This window comes from Aotus nancymaae, unplaced genomic scaffold (assembly GCF_030222135.1).
Source record: "Aotus nancymaae isolate 86718 unplaced genomic scaffold, 86718_ANA_hifiasm-v0.15.2.pri h1tg000040l, whole genome shotgun sequence".
In the NCBI taxonomy this organism is placed as follows: domain Eukaryota; kingdom Metazoa; phylum Chordata; class Mammalia; order Primates; family Aotidae; genus Aotus; species Aotus nancymaae.
Window position 1 is genome coordinate 117040166 of NW_026988454.1, and position 20539 is coordinate 117060704.

General features: G+C 35.8%; 1 protein-coding gene across 7 annotated transcripts in view; it reads left to right on the forward strand.

Moving 5' to 3' along the window:
* Window positions 1-20539, forward strand: part of SUPT3H (SPT3 homolog, SAGA and STAGA complex component) — a 513545-nt gene that overhangs the window by 290955 nt on the left and 202051 nt on the right. The window lies entirely within an intron of this gene.

A 20539-nucleotide genomic window follows, 5' to 3' on the forward strand; every position in this document is an offset into this window, starting at 1 on the left:
ATATAAAGTCAACATCAAGTTTCTAAGTATTTGAACACTGGGGAATGTGAGAAAGTAGCTTTAAAAATGTAACATGCCTACTCGTTGGACATGTATTATCAACATGCAAAATTAGAAAACGGTCTTCCATGAAGCTTTAAAACAAAATTAATATCAAATATATATGGCATGGCTTAGTGGAGACCAAAGACATTTTAGTTATTCTATTTAATTCATAGCTTCAAATGATTATTGTGCCTCCCTCCCTTCCCCCTGCCCCCACCAATGAAAATTTTCATAATGGAAAACCAAACTATGGGTTTTTTTCCTCTGCCTTTTAATCCTTATGTATTAACTTCTTGTGTTATTTTGTGTTAATTGTATTATGCAAATATTCTTGGGAAAGGTTAGTATTTATAGCAAATGGTACTGAAGCAACTGGGTATCCCTGTGGAAAAACAGTCTCAGCCCGTCATGCTGTGTGAAAATATTAAAATAGTTAAAATTATTACACTTCTAGAAAAATGTGTAGGAGAAAATTTTCATGACCTTAGACAGAGACTTCTTAGATAGAACATAGAAATCATGAAGAACAATTACAAAAAAAGTGATACACTGAGCTTCATCAACATCAAAAAACTTACACTTTGAAAGATACTGTCAAGAAAATGAAAAGACAGGTTACAGACAAAATATTTGTAATGCATATATCTAACAAAGAATTTGCCTTTAGAATATGTAAATAGTACTCTTTATCAATCAGTAATAATATGACAAAGAATCCAATGATAAACGCATAAAAAACTTGCATAGACAATTTATAAAAGAATATATGTTAGTGGTCAGTAAGCACATGTGAAGATGTTGGAAGTTCTGCCCAGGGCAATCAGGGAAGAGAAAGAAATAAAGGATATTCAAATAGGAAGAGAGGAAGTCAAATTGTCTGTATTTGCAGATGACATGATTCTGTATTTAGAAAACCCCTGTGTCTCAGCCCCAAAATTCCTTAAGCTGATAAGCAACTTCAGCAGTCTCAGATACAAAATTAATGTGCAAAAATCACAAGCATTCCTTTACACCAACAATAGACAAGCAGATCTATATTTACAACTACATCACTACCTCCCATAAACCAGGTAACTTGGGTTATAACAGTATTTTAGAAGAATTTAGAGGTCTTGGTACTTTGATGTTTTTGGCTTAAATGACTGTGTTCCCCCAACAAAAAGGTGAAGTTCCTGAGAAGGAAGCACTTTCACTGTTTATAATAGTGGTTCCCAAAGTATGGTCCCCACAGACCACTGATGGTCTTCTAGGATTCTCTGGGTGGTCTGCCAGAGGTTTCTTGAAATTCCAAGGTTTATAATATGACTGTATCTGTAGTCTGTCTTATGGCATGGATTAATAATTTACTTGTGACATTTCTCAAGTATTTTCTTAGTTGCCATTCTTCCCATGCATCATGATGAGATTTCTTTTCAGTGGCATAGTGGGTATAGATGGAGTTGGTCACTCTTTTTTCCTCTCGTGAAATAATTCACAATATGAAATTGCAAACTGCTACCTTAGAGATGTCAAACTATTTATGTGATTAAAGCTTTGAGAAGTTTGCTGGCAATTTGCAACACTAAAATAATTTTGTGTTTAATTGAAATCCCAGTTTGCATGGATAAAAATGACTCCTCAGTTGGCCAGAGAGAAGTGGCTCTATTTTCAAACTGGAAGAGATCCCATCCAAGAATCTAAGACCTAAACCAAAAGCTAAGACCTAAGAATCTAAGATAACACTTTGAGTCAAAAGCATAGGGTCACCTGGCCTGAAACCAAGCAGGCCTGGATTTATTTCTGATTCCATCACGTAGTAACCATGAGACCTTGATCATGTTATATTCCATCTCTGAAGCTATTCTTAGCAGTAAATTTTTAAGGTATTTGTTTTACCATAATTAAATTTCTGGTATATTGCCTGACACATTCATTCATTCAATAAGTAACATATTGAGTGTCTATTCTAATGATAGCTGTTTGGATGCATAGTAGGGTAAGATGTGATTCCCAACCTCAAGTAATTTACAGGTATGTAATGGAGGAAGAAAAGGAGCTCTACCCTAACAGTACAGTTCTATCACCTATTCCCTAGTGCTGTAGATATTCTGAGAACCAGGGGATTCAGGAAGGTTTCCCTGAGGATATGAAACTTGAGCAGAGTTTCAGAGGTTGAATAGGAGTTTGCTAGACAAAATTGGAAAGATTATTCCAACCTGATAAAGCATTCAAAGGCATACAAAGCAGGATTTGTGTAGCAAATTTTTAGCTCTGCAGTGAACAGTGCTTACGGGTGGGGTTGGAGATGATAATAGAGATTTGTACAGAGCTTTAAGAAATCAGTGAATGGACACTACCATTACATGAACACTGCACTGCCTCTACTACTACTATTTTATTGGCAACATTATCATGTAGATGGTTAGATGAATGGGAAGGAACTGTATCAGCTTAATTTGAATGAAATAATTCATCCCACTTTGTTACAAATAAAAGTATAGGAAGCAATGTCCTTTTCTTGACTTACATACCTGAAATTAATAAATTCTGTTAATATGATACATATTTCTGAGTTTCTCATTTTAGAAAGGCAGTAAGGAGTTCTTGAAAGCCATGAGTTGTTTGTAGCTTCAGTTCATTTAGTCAGTTTTATTCATAGTGAGTAAAAGCTGAATTTCAATGTCTATCATGCCCAACAATGATAAATTTGAAATTAGTGAAAGCTGAATTAATACGATTTTATCAAATAGTAATTGTGTATAGCTATAATCAGATCATATTTATTTGTGAATTTCTCTCGTTTTTTTTTTCCAGCCTTTAATATATGTATAGTCTCCTACAGTAGAACAGGCTCTTTGAAGGCAAGCTGGGACATTTTTGCTTTCCATGTTTTCACCTCTTTTTATTCTTCTTTTATTTCTAATTCTAAATAGCATCTAATATTGTGTCTAAGTGTAGAATAAATGTTCAGAATTTATGTCATAAAGGGATTTTTAACTTACGTGTAAGTCTCATCATTACTCCCTGTGGGAATTTTGCCTGAGGAGGAAAACGACTGTGCTAAAACTAACATTGTCATGTACTGTGCTCACTATCTGGGTGGCTGGATCATTCATACAACAAACCTCAGCGACACATAGCTCACCCACGTAACAAACCTATACATGTATCCCTGACACTGAAATAATGGTTGAAAAAATTAATAAAACCATTTATTTCTATTTGTGTGCATTTGTTGTTTCATTTTCATGGAGAACAAAATTAAATAGGTATTAATTAAGTTAAAGATTTTTTTTTACTATTTTTGTAATCTGCCTTGGTTTTCATGTGTGTGTGTATGTGTGTGTGTAAGATGTAAGGCTCCTGGAAAAATATACTTTTTATGGGATAGTTCAAATAACCAATGAGACAGAAAAGATTATTTTTTCATATATGCTGTATTGCTTTAAATATTTAGAAAGAGTGGACACTGCCCTTTTGTAAAAATCCTTTGAATGAAATGTTGAGAAAGGGTAATTTTTTAATAAAAATAAATAATTATAGGTATATAACTTAGCTACTAGCAGTTTTTAAGCATCAAAAATGAATTTTCCCTTATAATACCAGATATGAATATCTGCTGTATTCCAGACATAGAGTAAGCAGCCATACTATGTTCTGGGCATGCATTTACCACTGTAAGGTGGGATAAACTGAATGGATTTTTAAACAAGTTTGACGTTTTAAAAAGCTTTCTTAAATTTAAATTTTTTATTCTATGCTATAATATATCTATATTTTTAACATAAAATTCATACTTTATTTACTCTCTAATATAGTTAACACTTCTGGAAGGTGTGCTGCACGCTTATTCATCACCTTGTTTTACCCTTGTGTATAGGCCTGCATACCATGGTATCTTTATATCCTTGTAGGATGAGCCCATAATCATCTCGTAACCCTAAGAAGGAGTAGCCATTATTATCCAACATTTGAAATGAGAAGATTGGAACCCAGAAAAATTACTGAGTCCTGAGAATATACAGATATCTTTGCAATATCCTGTTGGCAGGAGACACTAAATTTTACCTATGTTCAGGGCTACTGACTAGTGAGGAAGAAATGTTTTGATGTTAAATAAGAAAAAGAAGGTGAAAGGTAAGAATAAAGGCATGTTTTCTTTTTGCATTTTCCACTGCTCCTGGAAATTTCTATTTCAAAAGCAATTTTTCTGATTTGGAAAGTTTTCCATTTTATTATTCATTAATTTTGAAGGTTTATAAACAAATAGCCAACACTTCCCTGCATCAGTTGGTGACTGCCTTTTTTTGTGTCTTCACTCATTCATTCTTGTTTCTGTTTTACCATTGTCATCTCTCAGTTTCTCATACAGACCAAGTTATTTGCTGTCCGGAGGTTTTTGGACATGTTCTTCCCTCTACCTGGTGTGCTACTCACCACGACTCTCTTGCCACAAGTGAACGCCCTTTGAATAACCAGAGCCCTCTAATCCTTTAGGTTTCAAGTCTCAGCTAAAACCTCACGCACTTAGAAAGGCATTCCTTGACACCATTGCTTTTAAGTGCTGTTTCGGTGAACTGGGTTTTTTATTTCACTTATTATGACTTGCAAATCTTTCATTTATCGATCTTTTATTTCCCAACATAGTGGAAGCCCCTTGAAGCTAGGGATATTGCAGTGTTTTTATCATGATGGCACCCTAGCTCCTAACACAGTGTTTAGTGTATAGTGGGCACTCAGGCAATCCGTAAGTATGGTTGAAAAATAAATGAAAACAAATTGAAAACTAAAGCTCACTTTAGTCTTGCTTCTCTAGGACAAGAGAGAAAGTAGCTACCAGTTCTATGGTGACATTTGTTTGCTAAAATTTTGAAATGGAAGAAATAAATTGCTCATTGAGAGCTTGGGGTCCAATTTCTTGGCCTCACGTATAAGGGAGGGAAAAATCTCTCAAGGGAAGGAAAGAGAGATTATTCAGTTTAAAACTAAAAGTTAAAAGCTTGTGACATACTGTGGGTTTGTAGTCTGAATTTCCTCATCATCATCAATATATTTAATTACACATGTTAAAGTTGTAGGGATTCTCTGTTTTTCAGCGGGATTATTGGTAATTAGTATGATTTGAGAGCAAAATGAGAACAGTAAAAACACAATATTTAGTCTATTGTTCAGAGTATGAATTTCTCTTTGAAAAAAAGTGGCTTTTGGGTTTATTTTTGAAAATCAGTTCTGTGTTGGTAATAGTGAAAGCATTAGGAGAAAATAGGACTTGGCAAGTATATACTTTGCAATTAACTGTCAAAATTTCCAAATGCTGTCTTAATAATACTTCATACAGTTAATGTCAAAACTTTCAAGCAACTAATCACATCTTATTGAGACTATTCTTAATCTGCGTATACAAATATAGATTGTGTAAAGTCTAAGTTCATGTTCAGTACTGCTTGTTTCGTTTTACTTTATAGTATAGCGTTTTTTCCTCCCACTATATAGTTTTCATATTTGCTCTACAATTCAGTAGACCAGGGGTCAGCACACTATAGCCCATGGACCAAATATGGCCCTTTGCTTATTTTTGTATATGGAATTTTGTCTGAACACAGACATACTCATTCACTTATGTATTATTTATGGCTGGTTTCATACTACAACAGCAGGGTTGAATAGATGAAGCAGCATATGGCCTAAAAAGCTGATGATATTTATTATTTGGCTCTTTATATAAAAAGTTTGCCAAACCCTGCTGCAGATGGTATAAGGGCAGTTATTATGTGATCATTGTTCATACTCTAAGTCCCTGACACAGTCTGACCAACTGCAAAATTCTGTTGCCAGTTTAAAAAGCTGAAAGCCTTTATTCTTATTTACATAACAGTTGTCCCAATCTGGAATATCTTGTACATTTTATTCAAGCATGGGAAAAATAAGCCCTATTTATCCAATAAAATTTTTTTGGCTGTGATTAGATCAGAGTGTTTTTGTTTTTATTTTGTTTTGTTTTGTTTCAAGATAATGTCTCACTCAGTCGCCCAGGCTGGATTGCAGTGGCGTGATCTCGGCTCACTGCAGTGGAACCTCCGCCTCCTGGGTTCAAGTGATTCTTGTGCCTCAGCCTCCCAAGTAGCTAGGACTACAGGCATGCGCCACCATGCCCAACTAATTTTTATATTTTTAGTAGAGACAAGGTTTTACCATGTTGACCAGGCTGGTCTCAAACTGCTGACCTCAAGTGATCTACCTGCCTTGGCCTCTCAAATTGCTGGGATTACAGGCATGAGCCACCACACCCCACCCAGAGTTGTATTTTTTAAAGTAAGGTGATGGAAACAGATTTCAGAGCAAAAATTCAATTCTTTAATAGTACAGAAATACTCATAAATCAATCCTAGCATTTTTTTTAAATTCCTTTTATTTTGACATTTTGCTATTTTGTTGTTGATTTTTTGTTTAAAGCCTATCACACGTACCACCTCAACAAAGGAGATTTGAAATGTTTGGACAATACCCATCCACATATTAAAACACTTTTCTTCCCAGAGGAAGTATAGTAATTTATTCTTTTAGGAGTGTTGTGACTTAAATGCGTCTTTTTCTTCCTGTTTCTTGATCCAGTGTAATTAAATAATAGATTTGATTTCATAACTTTTCAGAAGCAATAAAGAGGAAATTATGTTCAGCAGATTGGTTTATTTTTTTCTGTGCCCTTCCAAAGTTTAAATGGGATCCTTTTTCCTTGCACTAATGGGAAGTGAAATAGCTCTTTGAAATCAGTGTCCTTGAAAAATGAGTGTTAATTTAAAAATACACCTTAAAGAACAGAAACGTAGTTTTTTCCCTTGAAATGTCTGATGATTAAATCTAGTTAGATGCTAATTTGAAATAATACCAAGATTTTAATAGCTGTTCAATTATTTAAAAATCAGTGACATGTAATATATACACCCATTAAAGTATAACGTAATAAATTGCCAAATTAGTCCTTATCAAGTAAGTTTTAGTTTTTATACCAAGGTGTAATACACCTTTAAACTTTTTCAAAATAATTTTCTTCAAATTGTATATCTTATTTGCTGTATTCACTTATCTTGTTTATATTGAGAAATATTTTTCTCCTAGTGTCATTAAAAAATAATTGCAAAATTATAGAAGTCCTAGTAACTTAAACAATATAACCAGAGGAGTCTTTCCTATTTACATATGAGATAGCTGTTTGTATGTTTTAAAGCCAAAAGTGGACTCAATCACTTACTAACCAATATTATTTAATGTTTCTAGGTACAGTGAAGTGGAAATAATCCATTCTGATTATTATGAAAAATGATGTAAAAACAAAAAGTATGAATAGCTCTCAATATGAATAGCTACTCTAATTATTAGGCAATGTGAGCTGTTTGTAGGTGTTACACACAAAGCTCTTTTCATCCATTTTGACTTTACAACTTGTCATATGTTTTCTAATGCCAGTAACACCTATCTGAAAGAAGAAAGTATTTTGATTTTTGGAGGGACTTGATGAATTAATTTGAGTACCCTCTGAACAAGCCAACTAGCAGTTTCTCTTTCAGTCTCAGGGAGATAAATTTGAGACTATTCATAGCATAAGTAAAACCTGAGTAATTTTTGTAAATGAACTGGATATTTTGAGGATATTTTTATTCTTTTTAATTTTATCTTTCTTTGATTTGTCATGGATGTCTTTGAGACTCTAATGAGACTGTGGATTCCCTCCCATCTAATAGAACATTTTACATATAATTTCAGAAAGTCCATGAGCCCCAGTTAAAATCTCCTCAGTGATAAAATATTTACATGATTAAGCTTATCCTTTAAACTTGAAGATTTAGTTTAAAAGCATTAACTGTATAACTGAATTAGTTTAAAAGTCATAAAAGTCTTTCTGTCTCCGCTGCTGCCGTGGCTCTTGTGAAAAAGCTTGTGGTGAAGTGGGCAAAAAAAAGCAAGTTCTGAAGTTCACTCTTGATGGCACCTACCCTGTAGAAAATGGAGTCATGGATGGTGCCAATTTTGAGCAGTTTTTGCAAAAAAGGATCAAAGTGAACAGAAAAGCTGGGAACCTTGGTGGAGGGGTGGTGATCATCAAAAGGAGCAAGAGCAAGATAACCATGACATCCGAGGTGCCTTTCTCCAAAAGATATTTGAAATATCTCACAAAAAAAATTTGAAGAAGAAGAATAATCTATCTGATTGGTTGCACATAGTTGTTAACAGCAAAGAAAGTTAAGAATTACGTTACTTCCAGATTAACCAAGATGAACAAGAGGAGAAAGACAAGGATTAAATTTCATTTATCTGGAATATTTTGTAAGTGTTCTTGAATAAAACTTGGGAACAAAAAAAAGAGTAATAAAAGTTAATTGTAGGGAATTTAATACAGAAAGGTATAGAAAATAAAAATCACATATGATTTTACCATCTAGATATAACTACTCCTTAGTATTTTTAAGAATTTTCTTCTTTTTCATTAAGTAAAATTTTACTTTCATAAAATTTGCTTGACTACTGTACATAAAAATTGTAGTCTACTGTTTTAATAATTTATTATTAGGAATCTCTCCTGTTGCCAAATAGACTTAAAAACATTTTTCTTAATAGCAGTGTAATATTCCATTATAAATGACCTGCCTCCTATTACTGGAAGTGTGTGCCTTTCCAGTGTTTCACTGTTTTAAATAATATGTAAAATAACATTCATTTTCATAAATTATAATCAATACCTGATTAATTTCCTAGATAGGGGCCTAGAAATCAAATTATGGAGTGAAGAGTGTTAACTTCTTTAGTACACAATTTTAAATTGCCCTCCAGGACATGGTATCCCTCTAGCAGTGAATGAAGTTGCCTTCAGAATGTCATCCTGCCAAGAATGTTACCATTTTTTAAATCTGCTAATTTAAGAAAAATAAAGTGATAATTTATAGTTGTTTTAATTTGTATTTTTATCACATAGCCAGTTATGTTCTTAAGTGAACATATATGCATACATAAACACACACACACACAATCTTTAAGTTCTGGGACACATGTGTAGAACATGCAGGTTTGTTACATAGGTGTACGCTTCCCGTAGTGGTTTGGAACACCCATCAACCCGTCATCTACATTAGGTACTTCTCCTAATGCCATCTCTCCTTTAACCCCTCAAATGCCAACAAGCCCCAGTGTGTGATGTTTCCCTCCCTGTGTCCGTGTATTCTCATTGTTCGACTCCTACTTATGAGTGAGAACATATGGTGTTTGATTTTCTGTTCCTGTATTAGTTGGCTGAGTATGATGGTTTCCAGCTTCCTCCTTGTCCCTGCAAATGACATGAACTCATTCTTTCTTATGGCTGCATAGTATTCCATAGTATATATGTGCTACATTTTCTTTATCCAGTCCATCATTGATGGGCATTTGGATTGGTTCCAAGTCTTTGCTGTTGTGAATAGTGCTGCAGTAAACATGCGTGTGCATGTGTCTATATAATTCGGTATATACCCAGTAATGAGATCGCTGGGTCAAATGACATTTTCTGATTCTAGATCCTGAAGTAGTCGCCACACTGTCTTCCATAGTGGTTGAACTAATTTACACTCCCACCAACAGTGTAAAAGCGTTCCTATTTCTCTACATCCTCTCCAGCATCTGTTGTTTCTTGACTTTTTAATGATCGCCATTCTAACTGGTGTGAGATGGTATCTCAGTGTGGTTTTGATTTGCATTTCTCTAATGACCAGTGATGATGAGCTTTTTCTTTCACATGTTTGTTGGCTGCACAAATGTCTTCTTTTGAGAAGTGTCTGTTCATATCCTTTGCGCATTTTTTGATGAGGTTGTTTGGTTTTTTTCTTGCAAATTTGTTTAAGTTATTTACAGATTCTGGATATTAGACCTTTGTCAGATGGATAGATTGCAAAAATTTTCTCCAATTCTGTAGGTTGTCTATTCACTCTGATGATAGCTTCCTTTGCTGTGCAGAAGCTCTTTAGTTTAATTAGATCCCATTTGTCAATTTTGGCTTTTGTTACCATTGCTTTTGGTGTTTTAGTCATGAAGTCCTTCTTATGCCTATGTCCTGAATGGTATTGCCTAGGTTTTATTCTGTGGTTTTTATGGTTTTAAATCTTACATTTCAGTCTTTAATCCAACTTGAGTTTTTTTTTATAAGGTATAGGAAAGAGGTCTAGTTTCAGTTTAATGCATATGGCTAGCCAGTTTTCCCAATACCACTTATTAAATAGGGAATCCTTTCCCCGTTGCTTGTTTTTGTCAGGTTTGCCAAAGATAAGATGGTTGTAGATGTGTGGTGTTATTTCTGAGGCCTCTGTTCTGTTCCATTGATCTATATCTGTTTTTGTACCAGTACCATGCTGTTTTCATTACTGTATCCTTGTAGTATAGTTTGAAGTCAGGTAGTGTGACGCCTCCAGCTTTGTTATTTTGCTTAGGAATATCTTGGCTATAGAGGCTCTTTTTTGGTTCCATATGAAATTTAAAGTAGTTTTTTCTAATTATGTGGAGAAAGTCAATGATGGCATGATGGGAATAGCATTGAATCTATAAATTACTTTGGGCAGTATGGCCATTTTCATGACATTGATTCTGTCTATCCATGAGCATAGAATGTTTTTCCATTTGTTTGTGTCCTCTTATTTCCTTGAGCAGTTGTTTGTAGTTCTCCTTGAAGAGGTCCTTCACATCCCTTATAGGTTGTATTCCTAGATATTTTATTCTCTTCGTAGCAATCGTGAATGGGAGTTCACTCATGATTTGGCTCTCTGTTTGTCTATTGTTGGTGTATAGTAATGCTGGTGATTTCTGCACTTTGATTTTGTACCCTGAGACTTTGCTGAAGTTGCTTATCAGATTAAGGAGTTTTTGGGCTGAGATGATGGGGTTTTCTAAATATACAGTCATGTCATTTGCAAACAGAGACAGTTTGACTTCCTCTTTTCCTATTTGAATGCTCTTTATTTCTTTCTCTTGCCTGATGGCCCTGGCCAGAACTTCCAATACTATGTTGAATAGTAGTGAGAGAGGATATCCTTGTCTTGTGCTGGTTTTCAAAGGGAATGCTTCCAGCTTTTACCCATTCAGTATGATATTAGCTGTGGGTTTGTCATAAATAGCTCTTATTATTTTGAGATTCATTCCATCAGTACCTACTTTATTGAGTGTTTTTCACATGAAGGAGTGTTGAATTTTTTCAAAGGCCTTCTCTGTGTCTATTGAGATAATCGTGGTTTTTGTTATTGGTTCTTTTATGTGATGAATTACCTTTATTGATTTGCATGTGTTGAACCAGCCCTGCATCCCATGGATGAAGCTGACTTGTTTGTAGTGGATAAGTTTTTTGATGTGCTGCTGGATTTCATTTGCCAGTATTTTACTTAAGATTTTTCGAATCAGTGTTCATGAGGGATATTGGCCTGAAATTTTCTTTTTTGTTGTGTGTCTGCTAGCTTTTGGTATCAGGATGATGATGGCCGCATAAAATGAGTTAGGGAGGAGTCACACTTTTTCTATTGTTTGGAAGAGTTTCAGAGGAATGGTACTAGCTCCTCTTTATACCTCTAGTGGAATTTGGCTGTCACTGTCTGGTCCTGGGCTGGTTTTGGTTGGTAGGCTATTAATTACTGCCTCATTGGACTATTCAGGGATTCACCTTCTTCCTGGTTTAATCTTAGAAGGGTGTATGTGTCCAGGAATTTATCCATTTCTTCTAGATTCTCTAGTTTATTTGCGTAGAGGTGTTTATTGTATTCTTCGATGGTGATTTGTATTTCTGTGGAATCAGTGGTGATATCCCCTTTATCATTTTTTATTGCATCTATTTGGATCTTCTCTTTTTTTCTCCCTTATTAGTCTGGCTAGTGGTCTATCTATTTTGTTAATCTTTTTAAAAACCTGGATTCATTGATTTTTTTTGAAGGGTTTTTTGTGTCTGTATCTCCTTCAGTTCTGCTCTGATCTTAGTTATTTCTTGTCTTCTTCCAGCTTTTGAATTTGTGTGCTCTTGCTTCTCTATCTTTCTCACTTTCTCCTGATTTTCCTGTAAACCCTGCTTTAGCTGTGTCCTAGAGATTCTGGTACATTGTATCTTTGTTCTCATTGGTTTTAAAGAATTTATTTATTTCTGCCTTAATTTTGTTATTTACCTAGTAGTCATTCAGGAGCAGGTTGTTCAGTTTCCATGTAGTTGTGCTGTTTGGAGTGAGTTTCTTAATCCTGAGTTCTAATTTGATTGCACTGTGGGTTGAATGACTCTTTGTTATGATTTCCATTCTTTTGCATTTCCTCAGGAGTGTTTTACTTAAAATTATGTGGTCAATTTTAGAGTAAGTGCTACATGGTGCTGAGAAGAACATATATTCTTTTAAGTTCGGTAGAGAGTTCTGTAGATGTCTATTAGGTCCTCTTGGTCCAGAGCTGAGTTCAGGACCTGAATATCCTTGTTAATTTTCTGTCTTGATCTGTCTCATATTGACAGTGGGGTGTTAAAATCTCCCACTATTATTGTGTGGGTGTAAGTCTCTTTGTAGGTCTCTAAGAACTTCCTTTATGAATCTGGGTGCTCCTGTATTATTGCATATATATTTAGGATAGTTAGCTCCTCTTGTTGCATTGATCTCTTTACCATTATATAATGCCCTTCTTTGTATTTTTTGATCTTTATTGGTTTAAAGTCTGTTTTATCAGAGACTAGGATTGCAACACCTGCTATTTTTTTCCTTTCATTTGCTTGGTAAATATTCCTCCATCCCTTTATTTTGAGCCTATGTGTGTCTTTGCATATGAGATGGGTCTCCTGAATATAGCACACTGATGGGTCTTGACTCTTTATCCAGTTTGCCTGTCTGTATCTTTTAATTGGGGCATTTAGTCCATTTACATTTAAGGCTAATATTGTTATGTGTGAATCTGATTTTGTCATTTTGATGCTAGCTGGTTATTTTGCCCATTAGTTGATGCAGTTTCTTCGTAGTGTCAATGGTCTTTACATTTTGGTATGTGTTTGCAGTGGCTGGTACCGGTTTTTCCTTTTTATTTTTAGTGCTTCCTTGAGGAGCTCTTGTGGTGACAAAATCTCTCAGCATTTGCTTGTCTGTAAAGGATTTTATTTCTCCTTCACTTATGAAGCTTAGTTTGACTGGATATGAAATTCTGGATTGAAAATTCCTTTCTTTAAGCATGTTGAATATTGGCCCCCATTCTCTTCTGGCTTATAGGGTTTCTGCAGAGGGATCCACTGTTAGTCTGATGGGCTTTCCTTTTGACCTTTCTCTCTGGCTCTCCTTAACATTTTTTCCTTCATTTCTTCCTTTTTTTTTTTTTTTCATCCCTCAAGCTATGTGGTTAATCCCTTTCTTTTCCTTCATTTCAACCTTGGTGAATATGAAAATTATGTGTCTTGCATTTGCTCTTCTCCAGGAGTACCTTTTTGGTGTTCTCTATATTTCCTGAATTTGAATGTTGGCCTGTCTTGCTAAGTTGGGGAAGTGCCCCTGGATAATATCCTGAAGTGTGTTTTCCACCTTGCTTCCATTCAGGATCACCAGTCAAATGTAGGTTTGGTCTTTTCACATAATCCCATATTTCTTGGAGTCTTTGTTTGTTCCTTTCCATTCTTTTTTCTATAACCTTGTCTTCATGCTTTATTTCATTAAGTTGATCTTCAATCTCATAGATTTTTTATTCCGCTTGATCCTTTTGGCTATTGATACTTGTGTATGCTTCACAAAGTTCTTGTGCTGTTTTTCACCTCGATCGTGTCATTATTTTTTGTCTAAACTGGTTATTTCAGCTCCATCATGTCATTTATGTTCTTCCTAAACTGGTTATTCCAGTTACCAGTTCCTGTAACCCTTTATCAAGTTGCTTAGCTTCCTTGCATTGGGTTAGAACATGCTCCTTTAGTGTGGAGGAGTTTGTTATTACCCACCTTCTGTAGCCTACTTCTGTCAGTTCATCAAACTCATTCTCCGTCCAGGTTTGTTCCCTTGCTGGTGAGGAGTGGTGATCCTGTGGAGGAGAAGAGGCATTCTGGTTTTTGGAATTTTTAGCCTTTTTTGCGCCAGTTTTTCCTCATCTTTTTGGGTTTATCTACCTTTGATCTTTGATGTTGGTGACCTTCGGATGGAATTTTTGTGTGGACATCTTTTTTGCTGATGTTGATGTTATTGCTTTCTCTTTGTTTTCCTTCTAACAGGTCCCTTTTTCTGCAGGTCTGCAGGAATTTGCTGGAGGTCTACTCCAGACGCCGTTTGCCTGGGTATCACCAGTGGAGGCTGTAGAACAGCAAAGGTTCTGGAAGCTTCATCCCAGAGGGGCACTCACCAGATGCCAGTCAGAGTTCTTCTGTATGAGGTGTCTGTTGACCTCTGCTGGGAGATGTCTCCCAGTCAGGAGGCACAGGGGTCAGGGACTGACTTGAGGAATCAGTCTGTTTCTTAGCAGAGCTTGAGCAATGTACTGGGAGATCCGCTGCTATCTTCAGAGCTGGCAGGCAGGAACGTTTAAGTCTGCTGAAGCTGCGCCCACAGGTGTCCCTTCCCCCAGATGCTCTGTCCCAGGGAGATGGGAGCTTTTTCTATAAGCCCCTGACTGGGGCTGCTGCCTTTCTTTCAGAGATGCCCTGCTCAGAGAGGCAGAATCTAGAGAGGCAATCTGGCTACAGTGGCTTGGCTTTGCAGAGCCGTAGTGGTTTCTGCCCAGTCTGAGCTTTGTTTACACTGAGGGGAAAACCACCTACTCAAGCCTTAGTAATGGCAGACGCCCCTCCCCTCATCAACCTCAAGTGTCCCAGGTTGACTTCAGACTGCTGTGCTGGCAGCGAGAATTTCAAGCCAGTGAATCTTAGCTTGTGGACTCCATGGGGTGGGATCCTCTGAGCAAGACCACTTGGCTCCCTGGCTTTAGCCCCCTTTCCTCGGGAGTGAATGGTTCTGTCTTGCTGGCATTCCAGGTACCACTGAGGTTTGAAAAAAAAAATACCTGCAGCTAGCTCGGTGTCTGTCCAAACAGCTGCCCAGTTTTGTGCCTGAAGCCCAGGTCCCTGGTGGTGTAGGCACACAAGGGTATCTCCTGGTCTGTGGATTGCAAAGACCGTGGCAAAAGACCATGGGAAAAGCGTAGTATCTGGGCTGGATAGCACTGTCTCTCATGGCTTCCCTTGGCTAGGGGTGGGAGTTCCCCAGCCCCTTGTGCTTCCCAGGTGAGGTGATGCCCCATTCTGCTGCTTACCTTCCATGAGCTGCTCCTACTGTCTCACAGTCCCAGTGAGATGAGCCGGGTACCTCAGTTGGAAATGTAGAAATCACCCACCTTCTGCATTGGTCTTGCTGGGAGCTGCAGAGTGTTGCTGTTCCTATTTTGCCATCTTGCCAGATGCCTATGTGATTTTTTTATTCATATCCTTTTCCCATTTTTTCTTTAGGATGTTGATTAGTTTCTATGAGCTCTTTATGTATGTAGGATGGCAGTGTTTTAACTCCTTTTTTCTTTAGGATTTTGATTAGTTTCTATAAGCTCTTTATGTATGTAGGATGGCAATGTTTTAACTCCTTTTAAGATATTTTTAAGCTTATACCTTGTAATTCGGTTCCTTTACTTATGCCAGAGTGTTAATTATAAATATCCACTTCACTGATTTTTTCCCCTTTATTTTTTCTAACATTTTTGTCGTTAGAAGGTTTTTTTTGAGATCAGATTAATAGTCGCATTATCTTAGTTTATTACATTTAAAATGTACAGTTATAATTTATTGGGTTATAAGGAATGAGATTATGATCTAACTTTGTGTATAATTGTTTCTCTGTACATAGACATACATACAAATAGTTTTATCTGAGTGCGGCTCTGTGTCATATTATGAATGCTCTTTTTAAAGAGATACTTTCCTTTTTCCATATACCTCTTCTCATTCATCTCTAAACCCATGTTACTTTTCTAGTCATCCTTCCATATATTTCTCTATGTTTTAGTATTCATATCTAGATATATGCATACATCTGTAGAAATAACAACATATGTAATTTTTTTCCTCATTGTTGCTTGCTTTATAATAAATGGGATTATATTACACATACTTTCCTGTATCTTTTCTTGGTAAACAATACTTCATGGAAATATCTTCAAGGCTGCTACTTTCATTTTATTTAATGACTGTAGAATATACAATGATGTAGGTGTACCATAATTTATCTTTCCCCTGTTGATAAGCAGTCTTTGTTTTTATCATGTTTATTTGATTAGCATTAACATATATCACCAGATTGTTTTCCCAAGATGTTACAACAGTTGTCATTCTGCAAATACTATTTCGTCATATCTGTGCTAGCAAGAGAAGTCATGGCTTCTTTTAACTTTTGCCTGCATATTGGCTGTAAAGAAATATCTCATTTTCACTTTAATTTGCAATTCTCTGACTACTAGTAACAGCACCTTCAATTTGGTTGACATTTGGATTTCCTCTTCTTTGAATTGCCTATTTCTGTCTTTGTCCATTTTTCTCTTGAATTATTTTGTTACCAATTTCTCAAAGTTATGTTTAATATAGATATTATATCTTTTAAATTTGCCTTGAAGAATATGCTACCGAAAGGTATTAAAGTGTTATGTAATTTTGTGTATTTGTTTTCCTCTTTGAGATTCCACCTGTCAATAAGGATGTTCCCCAATAATTAGATTGTATCATTGAGTCCTAGATGATCTTAAACATTTTTTTTATTTCATTTTGGTTTTCTGTGTAACAAACCACCTCAAAACATAGTGAAATTGAAAACAGAAATCATTTTATTATTGCTTATGGTTCAATGATTTGGCTCAGCTGGGGGTCCTGCTCGTTTTGGTTGATATCTCTCACATGGTTGTAGTAGGATGGCACCTGGAACTACTAAATCATCTGGAATGTTAATGAGGATTCTTAGGAAAGCTGAGCTTCTCTCCTTCCCTATCCGGACTCGGGGCCTCTCTCAATCTGTTCTATGTAATTTGTCCAGCATGATGTTACATCTCACCACCAGGCTCCCAAATGCACAGAAGTGGAACCTGCAACAGCTTTTTATTGTCTAGGCAGGTAAATCCTGGAACATCACTTGTCCCACATTCTGTTGAATAGAGCAGGTCACAGGCCAGTCCAGATTCAATGCAGGAGAGAACTACATGAGGGGTGAAATTCAGGAAGTGCTATCCATGCAGGGGGTTGGGGGTTTCGGGGACGGATCTGTAGAGACTATACAGCACAAATGTCTGCATTTTCTTTGTGGACTTCTAGCCATGGAAAAGAATGTCTCCCTTGCCCTAGATTGTATACATAGTTTCCTAGATCTTCTTTCATGATTTTTGTCATTTTGTCTTTTACATTTCAAATTTTTAATTCATCTGAGATTTATTTTTAAATATGGTATAAGATGAAATCTTCCCTTTTCCTCTTTAGTTAGCTGTGGTTAGCCAAACAATTGGTTAATTATTTCTGTTTTCCCACTGAAATAAACTACCTCTTTTGTCTTAAATTCTCATATATTTCTATATTATCATTCTGTTTATCTACTTTCTTTTTCTCTTTTCTTTTTTTCTGTATCTTTTCTTTTTTCCCTCCGTTTCTTACCTCTCTTCCACTGCAGCCACTCCTACCAAAGCTTCCTGATACAATTATATCACAATTTTCAGTTAATTTATTGGTCATTGTTTTGACTCTGAAATCACCTGAATTCAGAGCTGAGTTGTATATGGTACTATATTTGCATTTTCTTATAATTTTGTTTTGTTTTACTCGCAATAATTATCTTATTCCTTTGTTTAGTTTTCTAGGTATCAGTAATTCATACCCAGCTCTCAGTGTGAGTCTCTTGTCAATATAAATAAAACAAGTATTTCCCACAATATTATCTTTTGGGGGAATAGGTCTCCTAGATTCTTCTGTCTGCTTGCTTTGGAAGTTGCTCTCTAAGCTTTCGGCACACCCATCCTGGGATCTACCCTTACATCTTGGGGACTTCCTCTATTCCATTTGGGACCCCTTATGTCCTACCTTACTACTTAGGCATAAACCAATAAAAAGTAATTTTTTTACTTGGATTTATTCCCTTATTTTGCTGGAACACATTCTGTACTTCCTGAGAAAGAGTCCATGAGTGGTGAATTTTTGTATAGTTTGCATGTCTTAAACTGCCTTCACAGGTTTTTGAACAGTTTGGTTGTGTGTGAAAACTTTTAGATTAGAAATTATTTTTCCTCAGATTTTGAAGGGTTTTTTTTAATTATTATTTTCTGGTGTTTAGAGTTACTGTTGAGATGGCATTCTAACTGTTTAAGCCTTACTCATGACCTCTTTGTTTCTTACCTGTTTTTAGTATTACCGTTCATGAGAATTTTGAAATTTCACAATATGTCTAGAATGTTTTACATGCATGTCATGTCCCCCTTCCCCCGCCAACCTTGGCTTCTTTTCTGATCTCATTCCCAGCCCCTCTTCTGTCCCTCAGTGTGCTGTAGCCATATTAGCCTCCTTCCCTTTCCTCCAACATGTTCAAGCAAAGTCTTGCCTTAGAACCCTTGCACTTGCTATTCCCTCTGCATGGAATGTTCATGATTACCCTATATAAAGTAATCCACAAACTGCCTTCACCTGATCCTGCCTACTCTGCTTATTTGGCATAGCAATTATTATGACATTGCAAGTTGCTTATTATTTGTCCTCCTGACCACTGAACTATAAGCTTCATGACAATATGGGCATTATCTGTTTTTATTCAATGCTGTGTCCCTGCCATCAAGAATTCTGTTGGATTCTCAATATGAATAAGTGAATGTGACTTGGTATGATCTCTTTTCATCCATTGTGCCTAGCAATTATAGTAGTAGATTCAGTTTGAAAAATTCTCTTCTTCATTTCTGGGAAATTTTTCTTTTCTTTCTCTTCCAGAACATCTGTTTTGGGATATTAGAACTGTATTAATCCTCTAACTTTCTTACCTTTTTTCTTTTTCATTTTTTGTCTTAGCTAATTACTAACACATTGTATACTAGGATTAAGTGTTTTAAGAGAAACAAATTAAAATGGAAAGTAAGTTTGCTACCCACAGTTATTTCTCAGTCTATAATAACTGTTTACCTTTATCAATTGACAGTGTCACTAAAATAAATACAGTTTTGGATGATTTTCCCTTCTAATTCGTATCTATGACTGTGGCAGTACATTAACCTAACAGATTTTTAAAATACATGATACAAATATTGATGGAGGTAAGGAAGTTACCAGAATCTGTAAATGAATGACACTGGCATCCAGTTAAGTTGGTAACAATTCCCAACTAAGCTCCACCTCCACCCTTACCTAGAAAGGAGTCAGAGTGCTAGTAGTTTTCACATTACCTCTCCATACAACCTTTTGGGCATAAAATGGTGAGGATACAAATGAAATGAATATTTCTTGGAAGTCTGATAATAAACAGCACCAGACACTTTGTATATGCAGCTTAATATGGTCCATACACACTCCTGAAGTGCAGGTATCATTGGAGATTGAAGGTAAAAGACATCAGTTACCTAGCACAAAGTCACATAGCCAGTGTCTGGTCTAATCCATCATCTGAAAACTCTGAATTTAATGAAAGTCTTAGTAATGCATTTTACGAGTACATCTGATACAAACCATATGAAAAATTCTTAACCCTACACCAAAAACAGAAGATGTTTATATAGAAATATTTACAGAAATTTATTAGAGACTTTAAAAACTCCAGAGAAACTATATTAAACTAATTCTATGTAAGTCCTGTAGCATACTAGATGTTGATTGGTCAGATTACAGAATTTTATGTATTTAAATAACTGGCTTCCATGAATAAACTATTAAATATTAGTTTCCTAAGGCAAATGGGAAAAGTTATCTACTAGCTGTGGACTACAGTGGAGACAGGGAGTTGTTGTCTGATAGATTTGCTCAAATCCCATTTTTGTCATTTAGATGTTCTCAACTACAGGTTTCTTACCTGTAAAATACCTATTAAAAATCTGTAAAATACTGACATCACCTAACAAGGTTTTTGCAAGGGTTAGTAGAACAATTTTGTAAAAATAATGTAAAGTGTCAGAAATTTTATGTTGTATTCAATAAATGCATTTGTGTTCTTGTTACTCTTATTATTGGTGATGTCTTTTCTTAAATTAAACTTTGGAATCTGTAATTACAATTTTCATCACTGGACCATACTGTTTATCTGGTGATGGTCATTTCCCACCATTTGTGTTTTTAAATAGTCTGAACAGAACTATTTTTAAAGAGGACTAAAACATTCTGCTTTAAGTGTTTTATGTGGAAAGTGGCCCTGGTGAGGCTATTCTTGATAACTCTAAAGACTTATATGACACTAGATATCTTTTCTTTTTCCCTCTAGATTCTTTTTTCACCTTTTGTTCTTTTCTGTGTCCCAGGAGGCTAGTCTCTTCGGATCTCTCTTGTCTTCTGACTTCTGGTTGATTTTGGCCTGTGGGAGGCACCTGGAGAGCTCTG